Consider the following 18,864-nt stretch of genomic DNA (forward strand, 5'->3'; position numbering starts at 1 on the left):
TTGCTGAGTCAGAAACTCTAGAGGGAGGGGCTGGGCCATCTGCCTTTTAATAAGCCCTCCATGTGATTCTGACACAGTTTGAGAACCTCTGGCCTTTGGAACTGTGCACTTTAAATGGGCGAATTTTATGCTCAGTAAAGATTTCAAAAACACACACACAAAAACAGACCATGTGAAACAAAAATTATAGTGCTGTTCTGTGGGGTTTATAGCTGGTCAAAGTAAATATATGACAACAATAGCACAAAGGATGGAAAGAGGAAATGAGAACATATATATTGTTGTAAAGTTATTTCACTATATATGAAGTGGTTTAATATTATCTGGACAGACTTTAATACGTTAAAGTTATATATTTTAAGCTCTGTTGCAAACACTAAAAACTAGAAGGAGAGGTATAATCAATAAGGTTGTAGCAATGGAATCATAAAAAATACTCAATCCAATAGAAGGAGGAAAATAGTGACAAAAATTTAAAAGGAACAGATTAAGACAAATTGGAAAATTAATAGTAAGATGATAGATTTAAATTCAGCTTCCCAATGAAAAGATAGAGATAAGATTATGTAGAAAATAAGACACAAATATATGTTCTCTCAAAAAAGTTTTTTTTTAACATTAAAATGTAAGTGGATTGAAAGTAGACAGAGAAAGTTACACCATGAAAATGCAAATCAAAAGAAAGCTGGGGTAAAGATATTAACATTATACAGAGTAGACATCAGAACAAGGAAAGTTACCAGAGATGATCAGGGACATTTTATAGTAATAAAAGTGTCATTCTGGGGACTTCCCTGGTGGCTCAGTGGTTGGGGGTCCGCCTGCCGATGCAGGAGACACGGGTTCGTGCCCCGGTCCGGGAAGATCCCACATGCCGCGGAGCGGCCGGGCCCGTGAGCCATGGCCGCTGAGCCTGCGTGTCCGGAGCCTGTGCTCCACAATGGGAGAGGCCACAACAGTGAGAGGCCCGTGTACCGCAAAAAAAAAAAAAAAAAGAACACTGTAAATGTGCCCTCATCTGCACGTGAAACAAAAAGTAAAGTAGAAACAGAAAAATCCACAAATATAGTTGGAAACTTCAGTATGCCTCTCTGTAAGTTATGGAGCAAGTAGAAAATCAGTAAGGATGTAGAAATCTTAATCATAATATCATCTAAGTTGATCTGCTTGACATTTATTGGACAATTTTCCCAATATCAGCAGAGTACACATTGTTTTACAGGTGCATATGGAACATTCACAAAGTATGCTGGGCCATAAAACAAGTCTTAACAAATTTAAAAGAAGTGAAATTACGTGAAGTATATTATCTGGCCACAACAGAATTAAACTAAAAATCAATAATATGTAACTCCAAATATTGGAAATTAAACAACATGCTTTTAAGTAACCTACGGGTCAAAAAATCAAGAGAAATTAGAAAATAATTTAGTTGAACAAAAAAGAAAGCACAGGACTTCCCTGGTGGTCCAGTGGTTAAGAATCCACCTTCCAATGCAAGGGACATGGGTTCAATCCCTGGTCAGGGACCTAATATCCCACATGCCCCAGGGCAACTGAGCCTGCATGCTCTAGAGCCCGCACACCACAACTAAGATCTGAGACAGCCAAATAAATAAATAGATAGATGGATATATGTATATATCAAAGAAAGCACAACATATGACAATTTATAGGATGATGCTGGTAAGGCAGTACTTAGAGGGAAATTTATAGCATTAGTTGTACCTGTTGGTAAAGAAGAAGTTCTCAAAGCAGTAATCTAAGCTTCCACCCTCAGAGCCTTGAAAAAGGAAGAACACAATAAATCCAAAGTAAGCAGAAGAAAGGAAACTATAAAGGTAAGAACGGAAATCAGTGAACTTGGAAACAGAAAAATAGTAGAGGAAAATCAACAAAATCAAAAGCTGGTGTTTTGAGCAAAATAGCAATTGAAAAGCCAGACTGATCAAGGGAAAAAGAGAGCCGTCACAATTACCAATATCCAAAATGAAAGAGGGACATCACTACAGATCCTACAGACATAAACTGCAATAGTAAGGCACACAATAAGAGACTATTAACCATTATGACAATAAATTTAATAATATACATATAATGAACAAATTTCTTGAATGACACACACTATTAAAGGTCACTAAAGGAGAATTAGATAACACACACAGCTCTCTGTATAATATAAAATTTGAATTCGTACTTAAACATTTTCCTACAAAAATAAACTCCAGGCCCAGATAACTGGTAGCTGGTGAATTCTACCAAATATTTAAGATATAAACAATTCCAGTTCTACACAAACTCTTCCAGAAAATAGGAGATGAGGGAACACTTCCCAACTCAATTTACAAGCTCAGGATAACCCTGATACCAAAACCAGACAAAGATATTGCAAGTAAAGAAGACTACAGACCAATATCCCTCATAAATATAGACTCAAAAATTCTTAGCAAAATTTTAGCAGATCAAATCCAACAACATATAAAAAGAGTGACACATCACAACCAATTCTGTTTACCCTAGGAATGCAAGGTTAATTCAACATTTTAAAACAAATGAATGTAGTTCATCATACCAGTGGTCTAAAAGAGAAAAACCATATGATCACCTCAATATATACAGAAAAAGCATTTAGCAAAATTCAGTATCCATTATTGATTTGTAAAAAAAAAAAAACCCTGGTAATTAGAAGTAGAAGAGAACCTCAGGCTCTGATAATAATGGACAAATAATGAACATCTGTGAAAAACCTGTTGCTCACATCACACTTCACAGTGAAAGACTGAAGGCTTCTTCCTACGATTAGAGACAAGGTAGGATGTCTGCTCTTGTCACTTCTATTTGACATTGGGCCGGAGTTTCCAGCTGGTGAAGTCACTCCAAAAAAAAAAAAAGTAAAGGGCATTCAAATTGGAAATAAATAAAATCACCTTTATGTGTAATTCAATATGATCATCTATGTAGAAAACCCCAAATGGTCTGCCAAAGAAAAAAAAAAGTTCAAGAGCTAACAAATTTAACAAGGTTGCTGGACACAAAGTCAATATGTAAAAATTAATTTTATTTATATATACTAGAAATGGACAATTGGAAATTGAATTTAAAAGGCAATACTATTTATGGTAACATCACAAAGTTGAAATACTTGGTGGTAATCTTACAAAATATGTTCAAGGTTTGTATGCTAAAAACTACAAAACATTGATGAGAAAAATTATGAGAAGACCTAAATAATTGGAGAGCTATACCATGTCCATGGATTGGAAGACTCAGTTTTGTTAAGATACCAATTCCCCCCAAACTGATCTATCGATTCAGTGCAATTCCAATCAAAATCTCACCAGACTTATTTTGGTAGGCATTGGCAAGCTAATTCTAACACTTACGTGGAAATGTATAGGAACTTAAATAGCTCAAACAATTTTGAAAAAGGAAAACAAAGTTGCAAGACACACTGTATGATTTTAAGACCTACTATAATGCCTCTGTAATTAATTCCAATGCTACACAAATTGTGTGACATTGTCATAAAGATTGACATGTAAATCAACAAAACAGAATAAAGTCCGGAAATAGACCACATACAGATGGTCAATAGATTTTTCAACGAAGGTGCCCATATAACTCAATGGAATAAAGACAGTCTTTTCAACAAGTGGTACTGGAACAACTGGATATTAATATGCAAAAAAGAGAAATAAACCTTGACTTAGATCTTGCTCATATAGAAAATTCAACTTACAAAGGTCATAGATCTAAAGGTAAACTTACAAAGGTCATAGATCTAAAGGTAAAATAGATCTAAAGGTAAACTTACAAAGGTCATAGATCTAAAGGTCATAGATCTAAAGGTAAAATTTTAAAGCCATAAAACATGTAGAAGAGAACAGAAACAAATCTCTGTGATAATTTGTTAGGCAGAGACTCTTAGGATACCCAAAAATGACCACAAAAGAAAAACTTCATTAATTGAACTTTATCAAAGTTAAAATCTGCTTTTAAAGGACACATTTAAGGGGCTTCTCTGGTGGCGCAGTGGTTGAGAGTCCACTTACCGATGCAGGGGATGCGGGTTCGTGCCCTGGTCCGGGAAGATCCCACATGCCGCGGAGCGGCTGGGCCCGTGAGCCATGGCCGCTGAGCCTGCGTGTCCGGAGCCTGTGCTCCGCTACGGGAGAGGCCACAGCGGTGAGAGGCCTGCGTACCACAAAATAAATAAATAAATAAATAAATAAATAAATAAATAAATAAATAAATAAAATAAAAGGCACATTTAAGGAAATGAAAAGACAAGCCGCAAACTAGGAGCGAGTATTTGCGAAACAATCTGACAAAGGACTTGTAGCCAGAATACTGGACTCTTACGACTCAGTACTAAGACAGATAATCCAACGAGAAGCAGGTAAAAGATTGGAAATAATACATGAAGTAATACACAAAAAGATGCTCAACTCACTAGTCGTTAGGGAAATCGAAATAAAACCACTGTGAATTACCACTAGACACCTACTAGAATGGCTAAAACAAGAAAATTTAAAGAAAGGAAAGGTAAAGAAAATCAGACTATACCAAGCGCTGCCGGGCGTGTGGTGCAGCAGGAATGTCTCACCTCACTGGTGGCACAGTCTCGTCAGCAAAGTGTCTGACAGTTGTCTGAATAGTTAAAGTACCCTTTACATAGGATCCAGCAATTCTGCTTCTCGGGGTCTACTGGGGAGAAATGAAAACCTACATTCCTCCAAAGTCTGCACACAGATGTTTGTAACAGCTTTATTCATAGTAGCCAGAGGCTGGAACCAACCCAAGTGCTTGTCAGCTGGTGCCTAGATGAACAGACAGTAGTGCGTCCATACAATGGAAGCTCCTCTGAAATAAGGAGGAACAGGATGCTGATACAACCACATGGGTCTCAGGAGTATTGTAGTAAGTGGACGAGACCAGACTCAAAGGCTGCGTGCTGTGGAATTCCACATACAGAATGTTTCAGAACAGTGAAACCACAGGGACGGAGAAGAGAGAGGTGGGTTGCCTGGGGCCAGCGCTAGGTGAGGGACCATCTATTAAGGGACCAGTGTTTTGTGCCTGTGTTGCCGGGGAGGGATAGCCTCGCCAGAAACACTTGTCAGGTCGTCCAACTGCACGTCTGAAGGGGGGGGGTGGAATTTCCTGTATGTAAATTATGCCTCCGGAAGCCAGAACTTAGTTAAAATGTGTAAAGCCATCAGCACAGGACCTGCCAAGCGTAGTAGGTGCTCAGTTAAAAGGGGATCCCATCATTGCAGCCCACCTGTCTGTTTGGGGGGACAGGAAAGACGTCCCATGGGAGGAGGGGCCCCTGTGGGCTTGGATGCGAGGAGGTGCTCCAGGCAGAGGGCGAGCCCCTCCGGAGGCAGGAGGGAAGGAGCCGCTTTGTTGGGAGCAGCTGAGCAGCAGAGGCCAAGTTTCTGGCACGAACCCCGCTCCCTGCTCCTTGCTGCCTTCGCCTCTCCGATGGGTCAGGGAGGTGAGGCTGCCCCCCCCCCCCCGCCCTTGCCCAGTGACACGTCCCTCGCTGGCTCCATGCAGCCGCCTTTGGTATCTATTTAACCGGGTACCGTTCGGACACAGAGACCGAGGTCAAACCCAGAGATGCCAGCCCCCAACTCCCCCGGGTGCTCATACTTCTGCCTGGAGCCATCCTTCCCATCCCATCTGCCTGAGGACGCACTTCCTTCCCACCTGGTCCCTTCCCCTCTTCTGCTCGTATGATGCTGAATGAGGTGCTGAGGGCAAAAGGGGCCCAGCCTGTGAGACTTTCTTTTGGGGCTTTCCAGCACGGGGGTCAGAGGTCCACAGCGTTTGGGAAGGAACCCAGACGTTTGAGGATTTATCCAGCTGACTTGGCCCCTGACAGCTCACCCATAAGTAAGCAAACTCGTTTTCCCGAAGATGCCCACCCTCTTGCCCCGCTCCTGTGCAGCTCTTGGGCATACAAGGGTGCCACGTGGGAAATAGGACTCGACCTTGTAGTGCCGCTGTGCCAGGTGCAGCGATAGAGAAAGGCTTAGTGGAGACTGGGGCCAGGACAAGAGACGGTGGAGGGAACCGAGGCAGGCGGTGATCGGTAATCGGCTGACAAAATGGCAAAATGACGGGTGTACTGGGAGAGCAGATGCAAGCAAGCCAGTGTTTGAGTCGCCCGAAGTACGTGGAGGTGAGGCGGACACACACAGGCTCCAGGTTGGCAGGTACCTGTCCTGGCCTCGCGTCCACAGCCGGGAAGACCCCCTCCCAGGTGAAAGGGAGGGCCTCATGTCTCTGACCAGTCCCGCAGTGCTTAACACGGCTCCATCGGGAGAAGGCCAGCTCCGCATCCTGCTACCTGGGCCATGCTGGGGTGGCTCCACAGCCTGGCGTGTCCCCGGCCCGGCAGCGTCGGGGCAGAGGGCCCAGATCTCCCAGCGACACGGGGAGAGCGATGACGGAGGCACAGCAGAGCCACGGCCGGCCTGCCGCTGGAAGATCCCTTTGGAAAGTGGGAGGAACCGGCTATTTAACGTACTCTTTCTGCCCCCCGCCCCTCCCCAAAGGCACAGCCAACTGGAAAGCTATCTTAGCAGGCGACTGGAAAGAAAAGGCAATTTTTCTTGGCCTCGTGGTCTCGGTTTCCTCTGCTTTTGGTGTCGGGGCTGTTTGCCCTCTGATCACTGCTGAGCAGTGGTGCTGGGCAGCGGGCGGGGCCCACGCCCCGTCACCTCCCCATCTCAGGTAGCGGGCACCTCTCAAGTCTGCAATGAAGCGCCACTGTTTACACGAGAAGAAAGACCAGTGATGAAAGGAAAAACTCCAGGACCACAAAGACGGCCTTCACGGGTGTGTGGAAAGTGCCGGAGGCGTCAGACCCCCGGGATGCCGCTCCCATAATCTTATCATTGAGCAAGCGCTGCTGATGGCGGTGCTCAGCGGACACCCGCTCGCTGGCCCTCGCTTCCTGCCTGCCTCGGCTGGGCTTGCGCTGGGACGCGGGCGCGAGTACACCCCGGAAACACGGTCACGTAAACAAACGTACACACGCTGGTGCACACGCAAGACACGCACACAGACGTGTGGACACACTCACTCCCTGGGGTTGCCCCGGGGTGAGTGAGGCAGCACCAGTATTCTGAACTCTTAGGAATCGCTCCACCTAAAGTAGACGCCCTCGTGGTTGCCCTTTGTTATTCTGACGATGATGACTGTGACGGTATCTTAGATGCTGGGGCCTCGGGAGGAGGAGTCCAGCCTGGCCCAGTGACCTTCCTCCTGGGAGGACCAGCGCCGCCTCCAGGCCCCCACGTCCAAGGGCGTCTCTTTCCCGCTGGGATGCTGGATTTGTCAAACTGGGTCATGCTGACGGGTATGCAAACTTGGCCTCTTTATCCCCTTTCCTTATAAATCAGCCCGTAATGGGAGGCTTCGCCAGAAGCCTCTGGAAACAAGAGTTGCTCTTCCCCAGCCAGCCTGGGTAGCGAGTGTGGAGGGTCTGGGCTGCCCCACCCGCGGGCTCCACTCGACGTGTTTGCGGGGAGGTGAGCCAGGCTTGGGTCACATGCTGCAGAGTTGTTTTTGGCACCAGCCTTTTCTGCCGGAGAGCACCAGAGGGGCTGAAGAGTCAGACGATAGCTCTAAACAATAAGTGCGAGCCCCAGTACCCCCGAAATGTGGCAGGGCTCCCCCTTTTCCCGAGAAGAGGTAGCTCAGTCCAGATGGCATCGGCTGCTCAAATGCACCGGCCCAGGTGAGGGAGCTGCTGGGAGGTGGATGGAGGGAGCAAAGTGCCCTCTCTGGAGGGTCGGCCCGCCCGGGGCTGGTCGGGCTGGTGGTGCATTGCCCAAAGGATTCGAGGAAGCAGCCCGTGACCGAGCGGAGGGTGGGTTCCAGAGTAGCTGCTGGTCAGACGGACCCTCGGGGACCCTGGACTTTGGACGGTCCACGTGAGTTTGGACTGCCCAGGGTAGGGAGGGGGGTCCTGGGGGGTGGCAGGGTATGGGGAGCGCCCTCCGTTAGCAGGAGGAGTGGGTGGGGTGTCAGCTCCTGCTGAGGCCCCGCCACGTTCCCGCGAGAGGAGGCTGGGGGTCCAGCACTCCTGGTGGGAAAGCCCTTGAAAGTGGACGGGTGTGGACGCCCAGCGGTCCCGTGCTTGCCCGGCGTTGCCCACGGAAGACCCTCAAAGCTGACGGCCTCTCCTGTCTTGCTGGGGTCCCCAGAACCCCAGCACCCTCTGTGCCCACCGTGCAGGCTCGTGTTCAACCCAAGAACCCACACGTTCTATTAATAACCAAGTTCTCCTTGATAAAATCGGAAAATCTCCTGCAGGTCTTCTAAATGCAGCAATTCACAGCCTCTCTGTAATTAGAACAAGGCTAGATTACGCCGATTAGAACAATGAAGGAAAGGCTGCCTCACGCTGTGGATAATGCTTTTTGTGGAGACAGATTATGAATCACGACCCTGACAACGTCCCCCCCAGAGTTTATTTAGGGTTTTTTTGACTTGAAGAAGTCTCTGTAAATTGAACCTCAGAAATGCTGAGCGAATCCCAAATGTGGTTTATAGAAGAAGTTTGAAGTAGTCCAACTTAATTCCAGATTGCCTGCATATATTTTTTTTTTTACATCTGTGAAATCAAAACCAGACAGATGCTTTATTTAAATGCAGCGCCTGATGCTAATTTTTTTCCCATGGCTAGTGCAAGCGGTCCTGGCTTTCTCGGTTTCTCTGAGTGTTTATCTTGGAGCGGCTCGAATCTCTTCCATGCTCTTTCTCCTCCTCCCGTGGCGTCCCCGGTCTCTCTTCCCCCTCGCAGGGTCTCAGGAAGCAGCCTGGGCAGGGAGGCAGGGGTAGGGGCAGCCACTGGGGTCTGTTTCCCAGACCCTCCTGCTGGGATCACGGCCTCCAGCCTGCTGGGCTCTGCCTCTCCCACCATTTCTCCTTCCGTGACCCCATTTCCACTCTGGAACTCTGGTCTGGCCCTAAGCTGTCTCACACTCACTGTTTCCGAGCAAACATGAGCATTCATTACACATCCCCCGCCCCGCTTTTGCCTAAGCTGCCGTCCCACCCAAGTGCCTACCTTATGAGCCTGAAAATGCCCCCGTCCCCCCTCCTCCCAGTGTCCGTTCCTGTTTCACCAATTCCGTGACATCTCCCTCACCCCAAGCACTGCGACTGGCTCCCTCCCCCTAGGTCCCATGTCTCTTTGTAGCATCTGTGACATCGTGGGAGACTGTCTGTTGTCATCCTGAGTGCTGACTCCCGGGGATTGCCCCAGCTGCTGTGTTGAGAAGGATTCTGAGGCTGTGTGACTTGGTAGGAAGGACACTGCATGCTTCTTTAATGATGTCATCGCGTGCAGGAAGGAGGAGGTGGCAGCTCCCGGGCAGACGTCTGCTGAGCATGGTCTGGATCCCTTGGTGCTTGAACCTGCCAGAGCGCCAGACCCCCTGGGGGCTCGTTAAGCACGGATCCCAGGCCCAGAGCTTCTGGTTCAGGAGGTGGGGACACTGACGCTTGTCCTGGGCTGGCAGCCTCAGCCTCCCCAGGAACCCTGTTCGCAATGCAGACCCTCGCCCTGCCCAGACCTCCTGCGCCAAAGTCTACATTTAAAAAGATCCCCAGGTGGCTCCTGTGTTTACCAGAGTTTGAGAAGTGCTGGCTTAGCCCCTCAGCTCCCTGGAGCAGCGACCCCATGTCCCGTGTCTCTAGCAGTCTTTGCACATGCTCGTAGGACGGATGCTCTGTAAGCCAGGTGTTGCCTCATTTTCCCGTTTGAAAAGGAAGACCCTTCTTTCCTGAACCTTGTCCCCAGTGAGGGGAAGATGCTCTATTAAAACCCTGAAGGGCGGGCTTCCCTGGTGGCGCAGTGGTTAAGAATCCGCCTGCCAATGCAGGGGACACAGGTTCGAGCCCTGGTCCGGGAAGATCCCACATGGCGCAGAGCAGCTAAGCCCGTGCGCCTCAACTACTGAGCCTGCGTGCCTAGAGCCCACGAGCCACAGCTCCTGAGCCCGCGCGCCTAGAGCCCGTGCACCGCAACAAGAGAAGCCACCGTGATGAGAAGCCCGCGCACCGCAACAAGAGTAGCCCCTGCTCGCCTCAACTAGAGAAAGCCCGTGCGCAGCAACGAAGACCCAACGCAGCCAAAAATAAATAAATTAATTAATTTTTAAAAATAAAAACACTGAAGGGCATTACATAGCAGCACTTTTTAAAGTCTCTGGAGGTTCAGCAAATGCGGATAAGATCGGGGGGAGGGCACGCCTTCAATTGTACCTTCTGAGCTGTATACCTGCCCCGTCACCTCTGACAGCAAAAACGTCTGAGTGCACTTCTCAAAATAGCACCAGAAGGATGAACGTGGTAATGCTTGGACGCTGTACCCAAGCAGTAGGTAGGGTACAGAGGTCTCGTGAGGTCAAGGAGGAATTGACTTGGGGAGGGCTGTTGGGCCACGTGGACGCGCGTACCTGCGCAGGCCTGGGGCTCCTCTCGGAAGCACTGGGCATACGCACCACGGGTTTATCGTGCCCTGGGTCCTGGGGGCGGGGAATCCCTCCCTGTACTGGTTATCAGCGCAGAAACAGCCACAGAAATACTAACCAACCAGGAGGGAAGCAGATTCCAGGGCACTTTCGAGAGCCTCGTGCACCGTCCCTGCCTCCGACCCCTTCCTGTCCTGCCTCGACGTTTCTGTCTTGTTTCGTCATCTTGATCCTTTGTGCTGCGAGATGGGTGCTCGTACGTGGGGCTTCGGGCTTCGGATGGGTGGGTGGGTCCGAATCCACGTGTGTAGCTAATCTGGAAACATCAGGCCCAAACCTTCCCACTTTTCTGGACGTCTCTCTCTTTTTTTCTTGGTCTGAAACATTTTGATTAGTATAGACTCGCAAGAGTGGGGAAGACTTTAAAGGCTAATTTCAGGTCCAACACCGACACATTTTAGAGGAGAAAAGAGGGGCCCTTGGGCATCTGCCTGGGTAGTGGCTGAACCAGCGCTGACACCGCCCCCCTCCACGGCCCCCACACACCGGGCGCCATGCTGGGCGCTTTGCACACCTCACGCTTTTGATTCGCGTAGTGGAAGAGATGACATGTTGGTGAGATTAACAGAGGCTCGTGTTAGCTGGAGCAAGGAGGGCGGGGAAGGAGAGGGCAGCAGAGGTCGAGCTGGAGTAGGTCAGGATGAGATCACACACAGCCCTACGATGCATGTTTGGGATTAGTCGTCGTCCTGAGGGCAGCAGGGAGCCACTGAAGGCTCTAGGCTGGGAGGAACACAGGCAAAACTGTGCCTTCTAAGCACCCCTGTTGGATTTGGCAGGGCTGAGACGGAGGCCGAGGTGAGGCTGGTGCGGAGCCCGGGAGAGCGACGGGGTTGCGTGAACGAGGGCAGTGTGTGTAGAAACGTGTAAATGGGATTTTGCAAACCGTTACAGTCGTGCTGTGCCTTCCGTGGAGTATTCGTTTCCTGTTGCCTCTGTTACAGACTTAGAGCTTTAAACAACAGAAATTTGTCGTCTCCCAGACCTGGAGGCCGGAAGCCCCCGAATCCGGGTGTCGCAGGGCCGAGCTCCCTCCAGAGGCTCCGGGGTGTCCTTCCTGCCTTTTCCAGCCCCCGGGCCTCCAGGCTGCATCCCTCCATCCCTGCCTCCTCTCCTCTCCCTCTGTCTCCCTCTTTTAAGGATACTTGTGACTGAAGTCAAGCCATCCAGGAGCATCTCATCTTAACGCACACCCGCAGCATCTTTGCCATGTAGGGCGGCATCCACAGGTTGAGGGATTAGTACCTGACGTCTCTGGGCTGCAGTCCAGCCCCTCACATGGGGCCAAAGGGCTCACCTTCATTTGCTGCTCCCTGCTAGCTGGAAGGGGCTTCCGTGGTCCCTGGCCTAGCCTGGACCTGCCGTTGGGAAGTGCTTCCATGTCTATGACCTCTGACCTTCCCAGGATTCCACGAGAGGGGCAGGCAGCTGCACTCCGGCCTGGAGAGACGAAGGACAGGCTCAGAGGGAGGGAGTGACTAGCCCCAGGTTGCCCAGCCAGCGACCCTTGCAGATGCAAGCCTTGTGCTCTGATGAACGGCACAGGGGAAGGGCTTTCAGGCGGGGCAGCAGGCTGGCCGGGCCACCTGGGGAGGCGTCACGGGGAAGCCAGGAGAGAAGCTGACCACTCGGGGCCCTTTGGCTGCAAGGACAGAAACCCAGCCTGGGCGCCCCCAGCACAAGCGGACCTGCTGACCTGAGCCCTGAGAGCACGTGCCCGGCTCGCGGCTCTGCTTCCTTCTCAGGAGGGCCGGCCCTCGTGACAGCAGGGTGGCGTCTGGAAGGGTCTGGTCACGCCCCTGTGTGGCACGAGCTCCTTTCTCCAGGGCTCCCAGCCGTGTCCCAGAACCTCATCTCAGGGGCCGGACTCGGGCCACTGCCCCCTGGACCAGTCCTCGAGACCTGGCGACAGTTGCTCCGATGGGCTGGATCACGTGGCAGTTCTGGGAGCCGGTCAGCTCTGCCCAGACCACGTGACCCGAGGAGAGGTGAGAGCGGGGGTGCCATGGGGGCTACTGAAGAGCCGTCGCGGCAGCCGGGGCACGGGCCCTGTGGAGCTGTGGCCGTCCTGGCTAACACGCTGACCACACAGAGGGCCGTGTCTCGGGGGTATCTCCACCCCCGGGGTTTGGTCCTGAGACCCTGAGCGGCAGACCTTCTGACCACACCGGAGGATGACCTTCCCGCCTGTGTGGAGTCTGTGTCACACGAAGCTGGGGGACACATGCTCAGCTTCCACTTAGCCGTTCCCTCCTAAGTGTGGGGCAGAAGTGTGTTTGCAAACAGCTATAAACATTTAAGACTCCAGTGACCACATCAAATGTGCACTGGGAAAAAAAAGAAAGGCGCTGCATGTGCATGCAATCACACGTGTGCAGGCAGCTCGGGTTTCTCTCTGACACCAGGGACGTCCTGAACTTTATGGGAAGAAGCCTCAGCTGTTTGCACGGTCATCACTGTCCCACGTGTGGGCGTTTGAGCCTTCAAATCACGCCCAGGGAGGGAACGTAGCATCCGCTACGTGCCAGGCGCCGAGCTGAGCATCAGACGTCTGCTCGCCAATCCTCGATGACCTTGAGGAGGAGTGTGACCCACCCCATCCTGATGAGGACACTGAGGCTCAGAGAGGTTCAGCAGCTTGTCCGAGGACGCCCAGCAGCAGGTGGCAGAGCAGGATGTGCTGTGTGTGTCGGGTGTCTCTTTTTAATCGCAACGTTTTCTTTTCCGTGTCCTCATGTGCTGCTGAATTAAAATGTCATCATTCTAGATGAGCGCCCAAATGCTGTCCCTTTCCTGCAAAGGGGACCGAGTGTAGGATTGGAGAGAGCCTGCGGGTTCCCTTGGACACTGGAGAGAGTTATGTGGGCTTAGCACAGGTGTTGGGTTTAAGGAGTTCTCCTGGGAGAGCAGGATCTGGGTGCCTTGAACTATCTCCCCCAGTCTCTGGGGAAGATAATCTCACCCCTGTGGTGAAGCTGGGCCCCCATCCCAGCCACGGCGAAGGCGGGAGGGGCAAGTCCTCCCTGCATCCCCCTCAGTTCCTGCCCACCTTGGGTCCCGTGCTGTGACCCCACGTCACAGAGTGGGGAAGGGGAGCAGTGGGGCCCGAAATCCTGCACGGTGGGTGCCGGGGTCTCAGTTTCCCACACAGTGACCCCAGACTCAGGTCCCACAGCTGGAAGACCAGGGCTCGGATTCAAACTCAGGTCTTCAGATTTCCTGGGGTTGCCCCGTGTTGCTTACGCGCAGGATAAGCGTGTTGGTTTAAGGTCTGTGCTTCTGTTCTGCTGTGCCGTCTTCTCCTGTGTAATGAGCATCCCAAACACCAGGACTAGAGCTCCCAGCAGCTCTGCAGGCTCTGGAGGGTGGTGGAAACAAGGTCCGAGGCTGGCTTTCCATTCACACGCCCCCCCTCCCCCGCCTTCGCCCGCCCCGGGCCCGGGCCTGGCATCCCTGTGGGGCCGACGTCCTTGCCCCCCTGTGCAGGCGGGACCCCAGAGACCCAGAAGTCCAGCCGCCCAGCCGGAGCTGCAGCTGCGTCTGCTCCTTGCCAGGCAGCTGCACGACCAGAGCGGCCGTGCACAGTGCGTGCGCTAAGCGGCGGTGCCCCCTGGACCCCAGCTTCCCGGCAGGGTCTCCGTGCCCTTCTGGCTGTGGCAGCAGGCCTGCCAGGTAGGCATGGGTCACCCTTGGGTCGTTGCCAGAGGCGGGTGTGTCATTGCTGAGCGCAGACGTGCCATCGTGCTGTCCCCTCCCCTCCGTCCCCGCGCCCACCATGAGGACGAGGGGCTGGCGCCCTCCTCGCTGGGGTGGAGGTGCCCTGGCGGGTCGCCCTTGCGTTGTGAAATCAGTTCGTTTGGCATCAGCGTGGCTGCCGTTGTCCAACTCATCCTTCATCGTGTCAGGGCTCGCGCCAAGAATAGCACAGTGTGTTGCTGGCGCTGTCCCGCCAAGCGGGAGGGCCGTGGATGGCCAAGCGGCGCGGGTCCAGGAGGCCGTCAAGGGCAGGGAGACATGAGGGGCTGTCTGCTGCTGCTGGGGGAGCATTCTGTCTGCAGTGGCCGGGGCCTGGGCCTCGGGATATGGACACGGGGTCCTGAGAGAACCGTGTGTGCTATTGCTGGGAAGCCCATCACTAGTGGACTGGGTGCAATGACCATGGCCCCAGCCCCGACTGCTCTGAGTCCTTCTCTCCACCTGACTGCAAGTCCCTGAGGGCTCCTGTCCTGATCCGCTGAGGGCTCCTGTCCTGCTTCCCCTGAGGGCTCCTGTCCTGATCCCCTGAGGGCTCCTGTCCTGCTTCCCCTGAGGGTTCCTGTCCTGATCCCCTGAGGGCTCCTGTCCCGCTTCCCCTGAGGGCTCCTGTCCCGCTTCCCCTGAGGGCTCCTGTCCTGATCCCCTGAGGGCTCCTGTCCCGCTTCCCCTGAGGGCTCCTGTCCCGCTTCCCCTGAGGGCTCCTGTCCCGATCCCCTGAGGGCTCCTTTCCTGCTTCCCCTGAGGGCTCCTGTCCTGCTTCCCCTGAGGGCTCCTGTCCTGATCCCCTGAGGGCTCCTGTCCTGATCCCCTGAGGGCTCCTGTCCTGCTTTCCCTGAGGGCTCCTGTCCTGCTTCCCCTGAGGGCTCCTATCTTGCTTCCCCTGAGGGCTCCTGTCCTGATCCCCTGAGGGCTCCTGTCCTGCTTCCCCTGAGGGCTCCTGTCCTGCTTCCCCTGAGGGCTCCTGTTCTGATCCCCTGAGGGCTCCTGTCCTGCTTCCCCTGAGGGCTCCTGTCCTCATCCCCTGAGGACTCCTGTCCTGCTTCCCCTGAGGGCTCCTGTCCCGCTTCCCCTGAGGGCTCCTGTCCCGATCCCCTGAGGGCTCCTTTCCTGCTTCCCCTGAGGGCTCCTGTCCTGCTTCCCCTGAGGGCTCCTGTCCTGATCCCCTGAGGGCTCCTGTCCTGCTTCCCCTGAGGGCTCCTGTCCCGCTTCCCCTGAGGACTCCTGTCCTGATCCCCTGAGGGCTCCTGTCCCGCTTCCCCTGAGGGCTCCTGTCCCGCTTCCCCTGAGGGCTCCTGTCCCGATCCCCTGAGGGCTCCTTTCCTGCTTCCCCTGAGGGCTCCTGTCCTGCTTCCCCTGAGGGCTCCTGTCCTGATCCCCTGAGGGCTCCTGTCCTGATCCCCTGAGGGCTCCTGTCCTGATCCCCTGAGGGCTCCTGTCCTGCTTCCCCTGAGGGCTCCTGTCCTGATCCCCTGAGGGCTCCTGTCCTGCTTCCCCTGAGGGCTCCTGTCCTGCTTCCCCTGAGGGCTCCTGTCCTCATCCCCTGAGGGCTCCTGTCCTGCTTCCCCTGAGGGCTCCTGTCCTCATCCCCTGAGGACTCCTGTCCCGCTTCCCCTGAGGGCTCCTGTCCTGATCCCCTGAGGGCTCCTGTCCTGCTTCCCCTGAGGGCTCCTGTCCTGATCCCCTGAGGGCTCCTGTCCTGATCCCCTGAGGGCTCCTGTCCTGCTTCCCCTGAGGGCTCCTGTCCTGCTTCCCCTGAGGGCTCCTGTCTTGATCCCCTGAGGGCTCCTGTCCTCATCCCCTGAGGGCTCCTGTCCTGCTTCCCCTGAGGGCTCCTGTCCTGCTTCCCCTGAGGGCTCCTGTCCTCATCCCCTGAGGACTCCTGTCCTGCTTCCCCTGAGGGCTCCTGTCCCGCTTCCCCTGAGGGCTCCTGTCCTGATCCCCTGAGGGCTCCTGTCCTGCTTCCCCTGAGGGCTCCTGTCCTCATCCCCTGAGGGCTCCTGTCCTCATCCCCTGAGGGCTCCTGTCCTGATCCCCTGAGGGCTCCTGTCCTGATCCCTCTGAGGCTCCTGATGCCCTTTGGCCCGTAGAGCAGTGTTTGGGAGGCTGCTTGAGGAAGAGCCTGAAGGTTACAAACGGGAAGAAAGAGAACTGCCAGTTGTGTGGGTGGAGTCAGGATCTGAACAGCCCTCCTGAAGTACTCGCTGTTTTGAAAGTATATCTGTCGATATCTGTACCAGGTCCCCAGCAGGACTGGCGTCCACAGACTTCAGTCCAGCCCTGGGAACTGCCGGCACTGAGGTCTTGAGGGGTGCTCCCCCGTGGCTTGAGCACTTGGCCGTGGCTGGACAGGCCTGAGCAAAGGGGCTCTGGGCTGGGTGAACTGTGATGAAGGAGCGTGAAGCCTCCACCAAAGGTTCCAGCCTGCCGAAAGCCCAAGGCCCAATGGCTGCGGCTCGACCCTCGGGACACCTGACATCTCAGGTGCCAGGTACAGAGGTGGGCAGTCCTAGGGTTGGCCACCATCTCCCCAGAGGCCCCGAGGCCCCAGCTCGTCCCGCGTGTCCTTAGTTGTTGCTGTAGCGTCGTCCGGCATCTGCAGGCACCAGGCCAGCTTCTTTCCGGAAAGCACAAAGGCGGCCCAGGTTGCAGCTGGGGCCAGGGGTTCCTGGGCCATGAACAGACCAGACTGCATCCTGCAGTTGGGCGGGTACTGGATCTGGAGTCTGAAAATCTGGATTTGAGATCACAGGCTGCCTCGACAGTGTGGCCTTGTCTCACTTCTGGCAAACGGGGTAATGACGTCACCACCCCGAGGGTTTCGGGAAGATTAATTGACAAGATGCATCCGAAGGTACTTTGAACTCTTTTTAAATATATTTATTTTTCTTCATTCGGTCACACAAGAGAGAAAGGGCCAAGGGAGCTGAATAAACAAGAGTAAGGGAGGCAGCATTGAGGGAGAGGAAAAAGAAGAGGTATGTATTGGGGCGAAAGTCAGAATTCTTCCAGTATCTTTCCTGGGAGCCAAGTGACGAACCTTATTCATTCATTCGTCAGTCCCCAAACACCAAGGCACGTTAATAGGCCCAGCTGAGAATTTTTTTTTTTTTTTTTTTTTTTGTGGTACGCGGGCCTCTCACCGCTGTGGCCTCTCCCGTTGCAGAGCACAGGCTCCGGACGTGCAGGACCAGCGGCCATGGCTCACGGGCCCAGCCGCTCCGCGGCATGTGGGATCCTCCCGAACCGGGGCACGAACCCGCGTCCCCTGCATCGGCAGGCGGACTCTCAACCACTGCGACACCAGGGAAGCCCCCAGCTGAGAATTTTAAAAGGAATCATAGTTCCTGCTCTCATGGAATAGAGGCAGAGAGGAAGTAGTGCTTGTGTCTGGTGGTGAGTTACTGGTCAGTTTTGCGTCTGTCAAGGAGAGAGGACCCCCCTCAGATTCATTCACTGAAGCCCTAGCCACCAGCGGGGTGGTATTTGGAGGTGGGGCCTTGGAAAGTAGTTTGATGTGGTCGTGACGATGGTGACAGTGGTGATATTGGTGATAATGATAATGACGGTGATGATGGTGGTGGTGATGGTGGCGGCAGTGATGGTGATGGTGGTGGAGATACGCTGACAGTGTTGATGACGTTGGTGGTGATGCTGCGGGTCGGTACCTGTGGACCGTGGGCTTTGGTCCAGCCACTCTCTCGGCTCTCGACCTTGATTACCTGGTTGTTTCCCTTCACAAATCAGCAAAGCTTGGAGTTATTGATTATCCTCCTCTTCTAGGTGAGAGATCAGGGACCTGGAGGTGAAGACACTTGCCCAGGTCACGTAGCCAGCAGATGGCACTGAGCTGGCCAGCGCCAGAGCTCACTCTTAACCACCTCAGGGTCCCGTCAGGTCATCCCAGCCCCGGGGGGAGGGTGCGGACCTGGGACACCAGTCAGGATTGTCCCAAGACGTGGCAGAGGTCACGTGCTCTGCACACACCAGGCAGCGGGATGGGGAAGGAATGGTCTGCTAACTGGTATCATCTGCCCGCAGGACCCTCGTGGCTCCCAGGCCTGGTGGCCTCGGGCACAGGTGCTCGGCCGGCGTCTGGAAGCACTCAGCTACTGCTGGAGAGGGTGGCCTCACCACGTAGCCTCCGCCGGGCGTGGGTGACGTCTGCAGTTTCACGCCGTGTCCTTTCCTCCTTCCCTGCCCATTGTGATTCGCTCTGGGGCAGATTTAAGCCCTTCTTTATTTTCCAGTCCAGGGGTTTGTCAGCGTTTCAGCAGACTTGCATAAATCCACCTTTCTGGTGCCAGGACAGTACCGCCGAAGGGAAACGTCCTGTTGTTCTGTCCTTGGAAAGGAGGGAGCGTCGGGTTTCAGGAGTGCGAGGGAGCCAGGCGATCACGGACCCTCACGGAATGCTCCTTCGGAAGACCCCGCTGCTCTCCCAGGAAGTAATTCTCCCTGAGCCCCATTCAGGGGCCAGTTTGGCAAGGGGGCCCAGGCTTCGAGACGTGGTGGCAGTCTTGTTGCAAACCGTCTATTCTCAGAACACAGCTGG

Source organism: Lagenorhynchus albirostris, chromosome 19 (assembly GCF_949774975.1).
Source record: "Lagenorhynchus albirostris chromosome 19, mLagAlb1.1, whole genome shotgun sequence".
Lineage (NCBI taxonomy): Eukaryota > Metazoa > Chordata > Mammalia > Artiodactyla > Delphinidae > Lagenorhynchus > Lagenorhynchus albirostris.